Consider the following 17,451-nt stretch of genomic DNA (forward strand, 5'->3'; position numbering starts at 1 on the left):
GGGGGGGTTTCTACATTTTAAAAGTACGCTTGGATCAAAAAATTCATGGATATGGCTGTCTGTCTGTAATTGTAATTTGAAAAGCTTTGCCGTTCATTTGTGAGACGCCTTCCTTACTGTTGTTGTTGTTGTATATTTGTAGAGCGCCATACATTTACACGGCACTTCATCAGTTCAAGACACTGAATCCTTCCAAAGGTGCACTATCACAGACCTATGGTCCAAAACACACTGAACTATGGTCCGGAACGCACTGCCGAAATAATCCAGTTTGAGAGCGCTTTAACTGCCCCGGCTCAGCGCTAGGGAATCCTGGGAATTGTAGTTTGTTCTGGCACCAGAGCTTTCCAACAAAGAAGGTTCACAGTTTCCAGCAATGCCTAGCATTGAGCCAGAGCAGTTAAAGCGGTCTCAAACTGGGTTATTTCAGCAGTGTGTTTCGGACCTATATTTATACCTTATCTTTCTTTCTTCACACCCAGAAAAATTAAACACTCTCGACAAACGCTTGTGGTTTTTTGGTGCGACCGGTTTAGGAAACGCCGGCTTGAAAGGCCAGGGAGGAAATACCCAACTGCGTGTAAAATCACATTTTCACCCTTGAGTTGGTGGGAGAAGGTCAAGAGAGCCAGATCCTAAGCTATAGTAGGTTCAATCGCCCAAAAAGTAAAAGGGTGGAGTAGTTACTCGAGAGGAGTTTATCACACTCCATGCGCTCCCAACGAACGCTAACAACCCACGACAACCGACACACCCAAACAAGGTGTGAACCTCATGTTTTTGAGCTCCACTTGAACCAAGGAAGTTGCAAAGCAAGGCCTCTTCTATCCGAAGCAGAGAGCGTTATTCCAGCCAATCGTTCTATCATTTATTGAATCCTGCTTTGGAAGAAAGGCGGGATAGAAACCCTGGAAATAAATAACATTACAATACACATTATAGAATTATTATATATCAATAATAGTATTATTATATATCAATAGTTATCATTATAATCCCTTTCGTCCAAGAGTAGGAGACGGGGAGCTTCACGCCGGAAAACTCAACCGCCGCTGAAAACTTATCTGTGTCTCCAAAGTTTCCAAACTTTGGTCCTTTGGATGTTTGGGACTACAGTTCCCAGCATTCCTGACTGTTGGCTATGTTAGCCGGGGCTTCTGGGAGCTGAAGTCCAAAACACCTGGAGGACTAAAGGTTGGGAATCGCGGCTCCGAAAACCCGCAACGCAACACCTGCGACGCCGACCAACCCTACAATTTATCGACACTTGAATAAAAGAAGAATGAAAACTAAAACTAAGCACGCTGCAGAAACAATCCAGTTTGAGACCACTTTAACTGCCCCCCCCCCCGGCTCAGTCCTAGGGAATCCTGGGAATTGTAGTCCACTGTGGCACCAGAGCTCTCTGATAGACAAGGCTAAATGTCTCGCACATACTACAGATCCCAGGATCCCCAGTGAAAGCCATCTCAGACTGGATTATTTCTGCAGCGTTGTTTTGGACCTTAGGTCCTGCATCTAGTTGCTCTTGTTCCGATTCGGTGATTCGTTCTTAAGAACCGGAGCAGGCACATCTCTCAGTGCGTCTTGCCAGCTTCGAGTGGCGCCTTGCGGATGGGTTCGGACTACAAAGCCCAGCATCCCCAGACCAGGTAGTGCAAGCACACCTGAGCTTGGTGTCACTCACTCTCTTTTAAATCACTGCATTTAAGGATAGCCGCCATGTGTCTGTCTATGTTCAGGACTTGGATGCGAAAAGCAACTCTTTTGGCTAAACCACAGCCTTTTCCGACCCAGGGGTTGGGGACGGTGGGGTTTGTAGTCCAAACACATCTGAGAGGGGTGTCACAACCTCTTAAGCCATCGCTGATAGTTCCATGTGTCTATTTTCAGGGCTTTAAAATGTTAAGGTTCGCATCTTTTGCAAAACCAGCCCTTTAAGCCTAAAGCCACAGACTTTCCGACACCGAAAGGCCGTGGACGATGGGGTTTGTAGTCCAAACATACCTGAGATTGGGGTCACTATCACCTAAATCGTTTTGGGATATCCATGTGTCCATTTTCAGGGCATGAATACAAAACAAGCCCTTTTCGTCGAACGCCACAGGCTTTCCGGCACCGAAAGGCCGTGGACGATGGGTTTTGTAGTCCAAACACACCTGCAAGGCGGCCAAGGCCTGTTCCCTTCCTGGAGTATCTTAGTTACTTCTAAGTTACAAATTCCTCCTGCCGCAGGTGGAAGCAAGAAAGACTCTGCTTTCCAGGATTGATGTTAGATTGGATTTAAATCCTGCTTTCCTCCCAAAGCGGCTCAGCTGCAGGGATTAAGAAACTCTGCAGCTGGCTGAAGTTACTTCCAAAAAGTTACTTGTTCCAGGACTAAAAGTAACTCGTGGGAGAAGTTAAGAGAGATGTAGAGGAAATAAAGGCAGAGAGAAGCCAAAGAGAGAAAAAGGAGGAGGAGGAGGAGGAGGGAAAGGGAAGCCAAGGGCAGGTTAATGACAGTCTGGGTTAAAAGGGAAAGGGATATAAAGGGAAGGGAGACACGTGAAAGAAAAGGGGCACGTGGGGATCCTCATGGCAAAAAGGGAGAGCAACTGCCCTCACAACTACAAATGAGGGAGGCACTGCAACTCCCAGCATCCCCAGGACTGGCAAGCAGGGCTGAGAAACACTCATTCCCAAAGGGCTCAATGCCAAAGAGAGAGAACAAACCAGTTGAATGAAAGTCCTGCACTGCAACTCCCAGCATCCCCAGCACTGGGGAAATACACTCTACCTAAAAGGACCAAGTACCCAAAAGAGAGAACAAACCAGGTGAAGAAAGCACTGCAACTCCCAGCATCCTCAGCACCAAAATGACGAAAGGTTAAGAAAGGGGAACAGCTCCCCTCAGCCACAGAAAGGACTGCAACCCCCAGCATCCCCAGCACTGGGGAAACACTCTCTTCCCAACAGGACTAAATGCCAAAAAAGAAGAACAACTCCCCTCCCAGCGCCAACTGAAGGAGGCACTGAAACTCCCAGCATCCCCAGCACTGGAGAAATAATACTCTCTTCCCAAAAGGACCAAATGGCAAATAGGGGAAACAAACCAGGTGAAGGAAGTACTACAACTCCCAGCATCCCCAGCACTGGAGAAATAATGCTCTCTTCCCAAAAGGACCAAATGGCAAATAGGGGAAACAAACCAGGTGAAGGAAGTACTACAACTCCCAGCATCCCCAGCACTGGAGAAATAATGCTCTCTTCCCAAAAGGACCAAATGGCAAATAGGGGAAACAAACCAGGTGAAGGAAGTACTACAACTCCCAGGACCCCCAGCACTGGAGAAATAATACTCTCTTCCCAACGGGAGTAAATGTTAAGAAGGGAGAGCAACTCCCCTCAGAGCTCCTCAAGTGAAGGAAGTACTACAACTCCCAGCATCCCCAGCACTGGAGAAATAATACTCTCTTCCCAAAAGGACCAAATGGCAAATAGGGAAAACAAACTAGGTGAAGGAAGTACTACAACTCCCAGCATCCCCAGCACTGGAGAAATACTCTCTTCCCAACGGGACTAAATGTTAAGAAGGGAGAGCAACTCCCCTCTGAGCTCCTCAAGTGAAGGAGGCACTGCAACTCCCAGCATCCCCCAGCACTGGAAGAGCAGGAAAGTACTACAGTTCCTAGCATCCCCAGAACTAGGGAAATACACTCGGAAAGGGGTCCTCTTCCCTTTGGGGACAGTGCTGGGGATGCTGGGAGATGTAGTGCCTCCCTCACTTGGGGAGCTCTGAGGGGAGTTGCTCTCCCTTCTTAACATTTAGTCCTGTTGGAAAGGCTAAATGTTAAGAAGGGAGACCAACTCCCCTCAGAGCTCCCCAAGTGAGGGAAGCACTACAACACCCAGCATCCCCCAGCACTGGAAGAGCAGGAAAGTACTACAGTTCCCAGCATCCCCAGAACTAGGGAAATACACTCTTTCCCACAGGACTAAATGTTAAGAAGGGAGACCAACTCCCCTCAGAGCTCCCCAAGTGAGGGAAGCATTACAACACCCAGCATCCCCCAGCACTGGAAGAGCAGGAAAGTACTACAGTTCCCAGCATCCCCAGAACTAGGGAAATACACTCTTCCCAACAGGACTAAATGTTAAGAAGGGAGACCAACTCCCCTCAGAGCTCCCCAAGTGAGGGAAGCACTACAACACCCAGCATCCCCCAGCACTGGAAGAGCAGGAAAGTACTACAGTTCCCAGCATCCCCAGAACTAGGGAAATACACTCTTTCCCACAGGACTAAATGTTAAGAAGGGAGACCAACTCCCCTCAGAGCTCCCCAAGTGAGGGAAGCATTACAACACCCAGCATCCCCCAGCACTGGAAGAGCAGGAAAGTACTACAGTTCCCAGCATCCCCAGAACTAGGGAAATACACTCTTCCCAACAGGACTAAATGTTAATAAGGGAGAGCAACTCCCCTTAGAGCTCCCCAAGTGAGGGAAGCACTACAACACCCAGCATCCCCCAGCACTGGAAGAGCAGGAAAGTACTACAGTTCCCAGCATCCCCAGAACTAGGGAAATACACTCTTTCCCACAGGACTAAATGTTAAGAAGGGAGACCAACTCCCCTCAGAGCTCCCCAAGTGAGGGAAGCATTACAACACCCAGCATCCCCCAGCACTGGAAGAGCAGGAAAGTACTACAGTTCCCAGCATCCCCAGAACTAGGGAAATACACTCTTCCCAACAGGACTAAATGTTAATAAGGGAGAGCAACTCCCCTTAGAGCTCCCCAAGTGAGGGAAGCATTACAACACCCAGCATCCCCCAGCACTGGAAGAGCAGGAAAGTACTACAGTTCCCAGCATCCCCAGAACTAGGGAAATACACTCTTTCCCAACAGGACTAAATGTTAAGAAGGGAGAGCAACTCCCCTCAGAGCTCCCCAAGTGAGGGAGGCATTACAACACCCAGCATCCCCCAGCACTGGAAGAGCAGGAAAGTACTACAGTTCCCAGCATCCCCAGAACTAAGGAAATACACTCTTCCCAACAGGACTAAATGTTAAGAAGGGAGAGCAACTCCCCTCAGAGCTCCCCAAGTGAGGGAGGCACTACATCTCCCAGCATCCCCAGCACTGTCCCCAAAGGGAAGAGGACCCCCTCCTCCTCCTCCCCTTTCCCCTTCAAGGGCTGGAGAGAGGGACTGCAGCTCCCAGCATCCCCAGCAGTGTTCCTCAAAGGGAAGAGGACCAAGCCCTCCCTCCCCCTTACCCTTCAAGGGACTACATCTCCCATCATCCCCTTCCCAGAGGCCAGGACTCACGCTGCCCAGAAGGGGGCCCCTCCGCCACGTGCCGCCGAGGCCTCCTCTTCCTCCGAACGCCGAGACATTCGACCGAAACACACAACCTTCCGCTCGCCCCGCCCACCGCCGCCGACTTCAAGGTTCCACTCGCCCCGCCTACCCCTAGGCCACGCCCCTCCCTCCGCTACTCGCGCGAGAGCTTCCCAGGGATCAAGCCACGCCCACTCCGCGTGGAGGAAAAAAATAGGAGCGGGAGGAGTGCGCAGGCGCGGACCGAGAAGCCTGCTCCTTCCGCGTTCTGGCCTGCAGGTGGCGCTGTGGGATGGCATTTTCTAGTCTAGGCTGAAACCTGGATGCAGTTTTCTTTCGACAATGCTTTCAATGGCTTTGCCCCGTGGGATCCTGGGATTTGTAGTCCTCTGACCTTGCAAAATGAATTTTAGTAGTTCTCTGCACTGAATTAACGCAGTTTGACACAGCTTTCACTGCCATGGCTTTGCCTTATTATATGATCTTGGCTTTTGTAGTCATCTGCACTGAAATTAGTGCAGTTTGACACAGGCTTTCACTCTGCCACAGCTTTGCCCTATGGAATCCTGGGAAATGTATATTAATGCTGCTCCAGAGAATAGGGCCCGGAACAACGGAACAGGAAACGGTTCCGTGGTTTCGGTCCCTCGCTTTGGTTTCGAGCGAGAGAGGAATCATGAAATAGTAAGAGACCCCCCAAAAGGGCCTTGATCCAGTCTAACCCCATTCTGCCATGCAGGAACTCTCCATCAAAGCACTGACAGATGGCCATCCAGCCTCTGTTTAAAGACCTCCAAGGAAAGAGACTCCATCCTCCTCCAAGGGAACGTCTTCCACTGTCGAAACAGCCCTTACTGTCAGGAAATTCCTCCTAATGTTGGAGGTTCCTCCTAATATTTAGGTTCTCAGCATCTCTAGAACTCACAGGCAAGAGACTGCGGCTGCTGCGTCGTGCCCCGGCGCAACACCGGCGCATGAGAATGGAGGGAGCATGGCATAGCAAGACATTGCCTGCCTAATGCACAGGATGCTTTCGCATCGCTGCATCCCACTATCCTAGTATATTGAGGGGACTATGTCCAGAAAGGCTGGCCCCAGGTGAGGCGTCACCCAGTGTGATCCATACCCCTTGCGCCCCTTTATTGACGCCTCTGTCTGGACGAGGCACCAGGGATTGACCTGGCAAACTTCCACATCCAAAGCAGGCGCTTGACACCGAGCCGTTTTCCTCCACGGTCCAGTTCTCTTCTCAGCTTCTCCAGAAGACCCAACTCAAGAGGCAGCTCGCATCATGAGAATGAAGTGAGCATGCAGGGCATATACCCTACCTATGCACAGAAGGCTGCTTTCGCATCGCTGGATCCCAGTATCCCAGTACATTGAGGGGGCTTTATCCACAAAAAGTGTGGCTCCTGCTGAGGTTGTCATCTAGTGTGGTCCATACCCCCTGCATCCCTTCAGTGATGTTTCTATCTGGATGAACCAGAGATTGAACTGGCAAACTTCTGCACCCAAAGCGGGTGCTTGGCACTGAATGGCGGGCCTTCTCCTGCTGTTGGTTGTCCTCCGTAGTCCAGTTCTCCACCCAGCATCTTCCAGAAGATCCCACATCATGAGAACAACAGGAGCATGCAGGACATGGCTTGCCTATGCCCAGACCGATAAGATATAGACACCATTGTTTCTCCCTGGTTTATCTTTAACCCGAAGAACAAACACTTTCCCTGCGCCGCTATCAGCGGATGAGAGGCGAGCATTGAGTCCGCATAATCTCCTAATAAAAGGACCCGGCGTGGCCATCTGGCGAAGGGTGGGAGATTTGGGACAAACAAAAGAGAGGACTGCTTCACGCGGCGTCTGTTTGAACGGTGGGATTCGCGATCCCAAGATGGAGACACGGCGGCTAACCTAGAGTCGAAAAACCCATTGAAGATAAGGCTGTCAATGCCTTTTTATGGCGGTGGCTCTATATAACCTACAACCAGCGTTCGACTATGACCCTGGGGACCACGGTTCGATTCCCAGTTGAGTCACGGAAACCCATTGGGAGACCTTGGCGAGTCACACAGTCTCAGCCCCAGAAACTCCCATGATAGGTTTTGCCTTGTTGTTGCTGTTGGGTGGATTCACATCGTTTCTGATTTATGGCAACCTTAAGGGTTTTCTCGGCAAGTTTCTTCAGAAGGGGTTTGCCATTGCCATCCTCCGAGACTGGCCTGGGGTTTATAAGTGAGTTTATAAGGCCAAGCTGGGATTCGAACCCTTGTCTCCAGAGTCATGGTGCCAGTGTGGCGTTATGGTTTGAGCCTTGGACTATGACTCTGTAGACCAGGGTTCAAATCCCCACGTGTGTGCGCATGTGCCATTAAGTTAACTTATGGTGACCCTATGAATATCATAGGGTTTTCATAGGTAAGGAATACTCAGAGGTGGTTTTACCGTGCCCTACCTCTGAAACAGAGCCTAAAGCGCCTGGTATACATTGGTGGTTTCCCATCCAAGTACTAATCAGGGCCGACCCTGCTTTGTTTCCAAGATCAGATGGGACCTGGTGCCTTTAGGATATTTAGATCTCAACATAGGAAGCTACTTTTATTCAAAAGCAGTACTTGGAAATGGATGGTTAAGGCTCAGATCTCTAGTTCAGGACTTTGGGGCCAGGTGTTGGACTACAACTCCCATCTGTCTTGGACAGGACATCCAACACTGAGCGGTCATGGAAGCTAAGGTCCAATATGGCTTGGAGAGCGGGCATTTCTGTTTCTTAATGGATTTATCCATTGGATTTGATACGAAAACTATTAAATACGCGGTTCAAATATTATCATTTTAGAGGAAACAGCTGGGCCAAATTTTCAATGGCGATACCAAGGGATGCCTTCCATGTTGCTTCCCCTTCCAATGATCCCCCAAACTCTGGCCTTCCAGTTGTTTTGGACTTCAACTCCCAGAACCCCAGACCATTAGCCAAGATGGCTGAGGCTTCTGGGAGCTGGAGTCCAAAACACCCGGAAGACCCAAGTTCAGATCCCATTTAGCTCGGGGCTGATGGACGTCGTGGTCCAAATATCCAGAGGGACAGTTTGTCTATTCCTCCTCTCTATGGTCCATTCGCTGTTAAGGAACGCAATTCCCACAAAATGTCAAAAGGGAGATCTGTGTCCATTAAGGCTGCAATGGGTGCGAGCTATGGCTGCCGGTGTGTGTGACGGTTGTGTGATGACAAACACACAATCGCTGTACAATTTGCAAATGATAGTAGTAGACCAAGGGCAACCATACCTCCAAGCTGAAGTGGAAACGTACCTTTGATAGCCAGCAGAGGGAAACATAGACCTGCAGATGATGCTGGGAAAGGCAACCTTTGGAGAAATTCAGGCTCGTCGGTCGGATCAATTGCAGACTTAATCGGTTCGTCTTTTTGGCCGTCCGAGATCTTAGCACACCTCTCCAGCACCACATTGCAAATCTTTCTATCTGCTTTCATCTCTGTGTAGCTCTGGTTTCTAAATGGGAATACCATGACTTGGATGATCCTAGCTGTTCAACTGTCTATCTTTGCACTTTAGGATCTTGCCTAGTTCTCTCACAGGATTTTAGAGTCGGAAGACACCATCCAGCCTCTGTTGAAAGACCTCCAAAGAAGGAGAGTCTTCCGCCGTTGAACAACTCTTACAGTCAAAAAATTCTTCCTAATGTTGAGGTGGAATCTCTTTTCCTGGAGCTTGCATCCAATGCTCCATGTCCTATTCTCCGGAGCAGCAGAAAACAAGCTTGCTCCATCCTCAACGTGACATCCCTTCAAATACTTAAACAGAGCTATCATATCACCTCTTAACCTACGATGTTTGATCCAAGGTGTGGGGAATCTTTTGTTCATCATCCTCATTATCTAGGTTGACTTGGCAGCAAGTAACAATGACAAAAGTGATGAACCGTAGTAGAAACGGATCAAGGATGTAGCTGCTCTTTCGGCAGAACTAAATGAGGCAGCTCTACTGAAATTGCCATTGTGAAATGGCTCCATCGTCATTGTGAATTTGTCAGATTCCAGGACGAATCCGCGCACCAATTACGTTCTGAGAAAAGGATTAGGATAATTAATGAGACTTAAGTAAACTATCACTAAACTACACTAGCACAGCGTAGTGGTTTGAGCGCTAGACTACAACTCTGGAGACCAGGGTTCGAATCTTTACTTGGCCATGGATGTCCACGGGGCAATCGCGGGCAAGCCACACATTCCCAGCATCCGAATAATAACAATAACAACAACAATAATAATAATACAGTCGTCCCTCCATATCTGCTAGGGTTAGGAGCAAAAGACCCCCATGAATATGGAAAAACCGCAGGTAACAAAAACATCATGTTTTTACAGGGGAGGACACCTCTCTGGGAATCTCTAGGTCCTCCGGGGCAACTCTGTGGCCAACGTCCGACAGACGCTGGCCATAGAACTGCGCTGGAGGAGCTACAAAGGTCTAGTAGAGGATTCTCTCTAGGGATCTCTAGGTCCTCCAGTGCAACTCTGTGGACAACGTCCGACAGACACTGACCACAGAACTGCGCTGGAGGAGCTACAAAGGTCTAGTAGAGTGTTCTCTCTAGGTCCTCCAGTGCAACTCTGTGGTCAACGTCCGTCAGACACTGACCATCGAACTGCACCGGAGGAGCTACAAAGGCCTAGTAGAGTGTTCTCTCTAGGAACCTCTAGGTCCTCCAGTGCAACTCTGTGGCCAACGTCCGACAGATGCTGGCCATAGAACTGCACTGGAGGAGCAACAAATGCCTAGTAGTGTTCTCTTTAGGAATCTCTAGGTCTTTTAGCACAACCTTTAGTTAAAGTTGACCACAGAGTTGCACTGGAGGAGCCACAAATGCCTAGTAGCGTGTCCTCTCTAGGTCAGTGATGGTGAACCTTTTAGAGGCCGAGTGCCCAAACCGCAACCCAAAACCCACTTATTTATTGCCAAGCACCATGTCTCTCTGGCTTTCTAGTAACAAACTCTGGCAAGCACTGTGCTGGGGTGACGGCACATGTGCCCACAGAGAAGGCTCTGAGTGCCACCTCTGGCACGCGTGCCATAGGTTCGCCATCACTGCTTTAGGTCTTTTAGGGCAAACTTGAGTTAAAGTTGACCACAGAGTTGCACTGGAGGACCTAGATATTCCTAGAGAAGAATATATCAATCAAACACGCAAATATCAAATCTGCAAATATGGAGGGATGAGTGCAAGTGTTCCTTTTGCGCTCTTTCCCCAGAACTGGGAACCCGTAATAAATTTGCTTCGAAGTCATCATAAGTCGGAAACGACTCGAAGGAACACTTCGACAACGACAACGACAAAATAACTGAAAATCGGGTTGAATTGACTTTTTCTTTTTACTTCAAAAAAAGGGAAGTACATACATGAGGGAAAATGGGGGGGTAAACAACCATGATCTCTACAGGTCTGTGTGTCTATCTCTATCCATAGCGTTCAAGATAGATACTCACATCCCGTGACCATAAGCGTGCAAGTCTGGAAAGTCCGCCTTGCCGCCTCTTGCACAAGCGCTTACGAATATTAACAGGAGCGTAGACCGAGGAGGAGGAGCAGGAGAAGAAAGAAAACGTCTTCCAAGTTGAGGCTCGGATGGGGAAGTTTCTATAATACACGGCGTTAAAGTTTATAGTACACAGCCTTGCTTCCTTTAAATGACAGAACGCAACAGCGGGGGAAGAAAGAAGTAGTACGTTAACACTTACTAAACGCTAAAGGTGAACCCAAGTTCGTTATGTTATACATGTACAGTAAACTAACTGCTTTACAAAAGAAGCCAAATAATACAATATATCGTCACATGTATTTACAGTGTAGTAAATATACCTTTTTTGTTTTTTGTTTTGTTTTTCTGTCAAATTTTACACAAAAACTATTTACAGGATGGATGCGCTGCGCGTTGTTAAAAAAAAAAGAAGAGGCGTGTGGCCAACGCAAAAATGCGAGTCGTGTGGTTCAAGTCTCTCGCATAACAATAAGTCGCGCTTTAATACATTGGGAGCATGGTTTAAACTAGGAAAGAGTAAATGTCAGGGAGAGAAATCCTAAGAATGGGGAGGGGGGAAAAAAAGCACTGGCCACATTCAGAAAATGCGCAAGTCCCCAAACGCATTGATTTTCCCAAGCGTTTCCTGGCGGCGGAAAACGAAGGCAAAACGCATTAGAAGGTGGAAACCCGATGGCAGCTTTAATGCACAGAAAAGGCATCAGGCTTTAAGCCATGAAAAGCAAGGATCTGTTCTTTAACATATAAAACTACAAAACGAAAAAGAACAATGCATTTACAGTACTTAATGGCGCGCATGGAGGAGGAGCGTGCACATTGGATCCTTCGTGGCCGCCTTCCCCGACGTGAGACCCTTTGGGTGTGTTACAACTCCCACCATCCCTACCCAGGTTGTGGAAGGCTGATGGGAATTCTAGACCACCGCATCTATAGGGTGGCTGATGGGAATTCTAGTCCATAGGGTCCACAGTCTAGTCTATAGGGTGACACACGGATGGGGAAGAAGTCTGTTTCACAGGTCTTACCTCCCTTAACGCTGCAGGACAAAAGGTTTTTGGACTCTCTCGATATTGGGCTAAAGCAACCCTTAGTCCTAGTTAGAGTAGACCTATTGAGGGGCTTACGTAAATGAACAAGTCCTGTGCCTTTCAATGGGTCTACTCAACTATAATGGGAGGATCTAGTCCCCAGAGGTGGAATGAGCGTTTCAAATTTTCTCGCACCCTTATGTTCCTTTATGTTCTTGACTCAAGTCAGCTAGTTGAAAACAAGTTGTTTTCACACACATTCTCTCCCCTAAAGATGTTGTTGTTGTTGTTGTTGTTATTATATCCTGCCTTTCTCCCAACACAGGGACTCAATATTGATCCGAGATTTATCTCGGAAAGAAAGGCACAGAGGTGCCACAGGTCCGACCGTGACCCATGCCACCCTAAGAAGCGAGCAACACAGACTCTCCTTACTCCACGTCCGCCGATTTTAAGATACGGGAGCGTTGTGTGCGACTCCAACGCAAGAAAGGAGGATGTTTTAAACCAATGGCACTGGATCGCCCATTGGGTTGCTCCGATGGCGGGATCGAAAGGGGGTTAAGCAAAGAATGGCGACGAGGAAAGGAAATCTGCAGACGTTTTCGCTAGGCGGATGCAAGGATGCAAGCAAATTTAAAGGCACTGAGCAAGTCAGTCACTGGAAGAGGGCTTGGAAAAGGGCAACTGTTCTCGCCATCGCTATACTAGCTTCCCACTATTAGCTACAAACATTTCTGGGTTTCAGTTCCTTTGACACCCCAGAAAGAATGAAGAAGAACACTGTAAGGAGGGACATTACTCCTCTCCCTGGTCCTTTGTCTTCCTGATTTTGAGTTTCCGGATACCACTTAAGAGGGATTTCAAGAGTTGTCCCAAGGGGACACTTCCAACGGGGAGCAGTGTTACTCCTCTCAAACGTTTCAGGTGAACGAAGAACTCAGAATCCCACAATATTAGGTTTTTCCTAGCCCAGCGCTTCCCAAACTTGGGGGTCTCCAGGTGTTTTGGACTTCAGCTCCCAAGACTCCTAGATAATCTGGGAGGTGAAGTCTAAAATACCTGGAGAACAAGAAGTTCTCCAAGAATCCTCAAGTCTAAAATACCTGGACTTTGGACATCTCTGATCCTAGCCTCTCTGGTCTTTGGCTTCCACCAGGCTCTCTGCATGCCAGCTATTGCATCCAAGTAACCTCGACCCTTCTGGGTGTTGTGTCTGTGTGTAATCTGGCTTTCAACGGGCCTCTAGCTCAAACCAACTGAAAAAAAAGGCAAAAGAGTTGCAGGTCATCTTAAAAAAACAACACACATTATTTGCACAGACACAAAATCTGCACTTGACCAAGGTGCCGACTGAGGACACCAGTTCATGCCTCTGACCGAATGGGTTCTACTCTAACAAAAAGATTTGGGTGCGTTCCAAAGCTTTGGTTGTGGATGTATACAACAAGATTTTACACACAAGCACACCTTTCGGTATGGCAAACAGACGTGGCTTCTGTCCTTCTTGAACTGAAAGTAGTCATCTTCTCTTTCCTTTTCCTGTCTAACTTAAGGCTGTGGAATAGGATGGTGTGGTGGCTGAAATGACCGACTAGGACTCCAAGATGTCGGACTTCAAATCCCTGACCAGCTATAGAAACCCACACTCTCTCAGCATCAGGAAGGCAATGGTAAACCTCCTCTGAACAAATCAAGACAAGAAAATGACAGGAGAAGGTTCCTTTCTTGACCTACAAGGAAGGCAATGGCAAAACTCCTCTGAACAAGTCACACCAAGAAAACGCCACAATAAAGTTGCCTCAGGTTAGCCATATGTCAGAAATACACTTGTCTCTCCATATTCACTAGGGTTAGGGGCACAAGACCCTATGGAAAAATGCAAATAACAAAAATGCCATGTTTTTACCTGAGAGGACACCTCTCTAGGAATCTTTAGGTCCACTGACCATAGGACTGCCCTGGAGGAGCTACAAAAGCCTAGGAGAGTATCCTCTCTAGGAATCTCCAGGTCCTCCAGGACAACACTGTGGTCAACGTCTGACAGATACTGACCATAGAACTGCGCTGGAGGAGCTACAAAAGCTAGGAGAGTATCCTCTCTAGGAATCTCTAAGTCCTCCAGAGCAACTCTGTGGTCAACGTCTGACAGACACTGACCATAGGACTGCGCTGGAGGAGCTACAAAAGCCTAGGAGAGTATCTTCTCTAGGAATCTCTAGGTCCTCCAGGACAACTCTGTGGTCAACGTCTGACAGATACTGACCATAGGACTGCGCTGGAGGAGCTACAAAAGCTAGGAGAGTATCCTCTCTAGGAATCTCTAGGTCCTCCAGGGCAACTCTGTGGTCAAAGTCCAACAGACACTGACCATAGGACTGCGCTGGAGGAGCTACAAAAGCTAGGAGAGTATCCTCTGTAGGAATCTCTAAGTCCTTCAGATCAACTCTGTGGTCAACGTCTGACAGACACTGACCATAGGACTGCCCTGGAGGAGCTACAAAAGCCTAGGAGAGTATCCTCTCTAGGAATCTCCAGGTCCTCCAGGACAACTCTGTGGTCAACGTCTGACAGACACTGACCATAGGACTGCGCTGGAGGAGCTACAAAAGCCTAGGAGAGTATCCTCTCTAGGAATCTCTAGGTCCTCCAGAGCAACTCTGTGGTCAATGTCTGACAGACACTGACCATAGGACTGCCCTGGAGGAGCTACAAAAGCCTAGGAGAGTATCTTCTCTAGGAATCTCTAGGTCCTCCAGGGCAACTCTGTAGTCAACGTCTGACAGACACCGACCATAGGACTGCCCTGGAGGAGCTACAAAAGCCTAGGAGAGTATCCTCTCTAGGAATCTCCAGGTCCTCCAGGACAACTCTGTGGTCAACGTCTGACAGACACTGACCATAGGACTGCCCTGGAGGAGCTACAAAAGCCTAGGAGAGTATCCTCTCTAGGAATCTCCAGGTCCTCCAGGGCAACTCTGTGGTCAACGTCTGACAGATACTGAGCATAGGACTGCGCTGGAGGAGCTACAAAAGCTAGGAGAGTATCCTCTCTAGGAATCTCTAGGTCCTCCAGAGCAACTCTGTGGTCAAAGTCCAACAGACACTGACCATAGGACTGCGCTGGAGGAGCTACAAAAGCTAGGAGAGTATCCTCTCTAGGAATCTCTAGGTCTTTCAGTGCAACTTTTAGATATTCCTAGAGAGAACATATTAATCAAATCCGGAAATAATCAAAGCCGCAAATATCAAAGCCGCAAATATGGAGGGATGACATCTCAAAGGCAAGCAACAACACAAGCAACTTAAGGTTGCTAAATTCCCATTTGAACATATAGTGTGCACTTATGGATTGCGAATGGAACGGAGGAGGATCACCCTGAAATGCCAGAGGTTGATGTCCATCCTTTCCCGGCCCACAAGCCACCTGTGAAAAGATCCTACCAGTTTCCCTCCTTCCAAACCTTGAGATGCACATTGGCGGAAACAAGTCCGGCACACATTTCAACCTTGGAAGGAAAAACACCCAAATGCTTTGCAGCAGCTGACATAATTTTTGCCCCCGAGAAAATCTTCCCAAAGACTTTCATGCTATCGCTCAAGGAAGTTCTGAACACCGGCTTCAGAATTAGAAAGGCTGGATTATTTGGGGACCTTGTTCTTTTCTAATAGGCAGGAAGTAGGCATAAAAGGATGGATGGATGGATGGATGGATGGATGGATGGATGGATGGATGGATATCTCACTCACTGGACAGATGGCTGTACTTAAATGTCTCACAACCATCTGCAAAGACAGGCAAAAGGATGGGGTGGTTGTATCCAAGGCAAAGACTGGACCTATTCAAACCATATGCTAAGAAAATCATTCTTCAAGACAGTCAACTTGGATGAGAGAGACCACTGGTTTCAGCTTGGCTTGGATAAATGGGCAGCAGGCAAAAGCAAAGCCTGGGAACATGTCTTTAAAATGCTATTACTGTATATACTCACGCATTATAAGTCTAGAAATTGAGGTCAGAAAATTGACCCTAAAAACCTGAGTCGACTTATCCGTGGGTCAATGTAAGTACTGTAACTTAACTCTTATTTAAAAGAAGGAACCGTCTTCGGGTGAAAAGCAAGAGTAAAATCTGTCCTGGAAGTACTGACGCCCCTCTATTCTCTCCTCCATCCATCCTTAAGAGTAAGGACAAAGGGTTATGTCTGCTGGGATTGGTTAAGTTCCCTGACATTGTTTTGCTTTGCTTCATCCTTTAGATCCTTTGCTATGTGCCCCAAAGTTTTACCCTCGACCTATCCATGGGTCAAAGCAAAATCCATAATGTTGGCTCCTGTACACCTATAACTAGAAAAGCTGCCCAAAGGTTACAGCCGCATCGCAAATGGGTTGACAGCGATCGAGGAGCGCATCCATATAGTAGAGATAATGCAGTTTGACACCAAGTTAAGTGCTGCAACTTCATCCAATGGTATCCTGAGATTTGTAGTTTTACAAGGGTTTTAGCCTTCTCTGCCGAAGAAGACTGGTGCCTCGCCATGCTACAAATCCCAGGATACTGTAGAACGGAGCCATGGCAGTTGAAGTGGTGCCCAACTGCGTTATTTCTACAGAGGCACCCTTTGTAAAGTTACAGTCCTAATGTAACTACAGTGATATCTGTTACTGGGGAAAGGAACGAAGCACGTGTAACTCAGGATTTGTAACTACTTGCTTCCAATCTGTGAGCCAATGGAAAACCAAGTCTTTTAACTGAACGCACGGGACATTCTGGCGGGGAGGATTCTTGCCCAGCGCATTTACTGTACCACCATCACAAACCGAACCTTTGCCTGTTTTATCCCAAATTTACACAGCTCACTTTTGTCGAGGGACTCCAAAGTCCACATGCCACAATGAACGACAACCGTGGGACAGATCCTCCAGGTCCCCGTCATGCACCGTTATTCCCCAAACATTTAATTTGGCACAAGAGCATTGGGAAGAGGCGAGATGCCAAGTGTGGGCATGATTTGGATCAATATATACCACAGCAACTGAAATAAACCTACAAGCATTTTCCCCTGGTGATCTTTGCCTCAAGTTGCCTTAAGCCTTCATGCACTCACTGGATTAAATTCTCTGTAGCTGTGTTTTCTACATGACCAAGTCTGTCCCTCTCACTTCTTTCTTTCTACATCTCCAAAAACGTCTTCTCGGCTTCGTAGGCGGTTGGCATCGGGCGCTTGTGCCCATCGCTAATTCCTTCCTTCCTTCCTCTCCTAGGAGCGGAACCAACCTTAAAACAGTTCTTCTCTCTATCAAAACAATAAGAGCAATTGTTCTTTGATATAAACAATTAAGAATTCATAAATCTAGACAACTGCACGCTTTTGCATGACGTTAGTTGCGGGTCATATGTTTGCCGAAGCATGTTGTACTGCTCTTCTTATTTGTGGTGTAGGAACCTATCTCCGTTCTTTCCATGTTATTTGTGCCTCTGGCACCAAAGTTCTGGTTAAAGAAGTACACTTGTCGCTCCACATTTGTTGGGGTTAAGGGCACAGG

At 47.9% G+C, this 17,451-nt stretch overlaps 1 protein-coding gene across 2 annotated transcripts in view; it reads right to left on the reverse strand.

Annotated features, from left to right (window-relative positions):
* The window catches only part of AKAP1 (A-kinase anchoring protein 1), a 51,382-nt gene extending 34,284 nt beyond the window's left edge, over positions 1-17,098 (reverse strand). Inside the window, exon 1 of one of the 2 annotated variants that reach the window (XM_089494138.1) lies at positions 17,013-17,098. The gene's annotated coding sequence lies outside the window, so the exon portion shown is untranslated. Of the gene's footprint in view, positions 1-5,310; positions 5,419-17,012 lie in introns of those variants that run through there. The other variant, XM_089494136.1, reaches the window with a different exon arrangement.
* Positions 17,099-17,451: the final 353 nt, after the last annotated feature.

This window comes from Sceloporus occidentalis, unplaced genomic scaffold, assembly GCF_023333645.1.
Source record: "Sceloporus occidentalis isolate IW3139 unplaced genomic scaffold, rSceOcc1.0.p SCAF_69, whole genome shotgun sequence".
Lineage (NCBI taxonomy): Eukaryota > Metazoa > Chordata > Lepidosauria > Squamata > Phrynosomatidae > Sceloporus > Sceloporus occidentalis.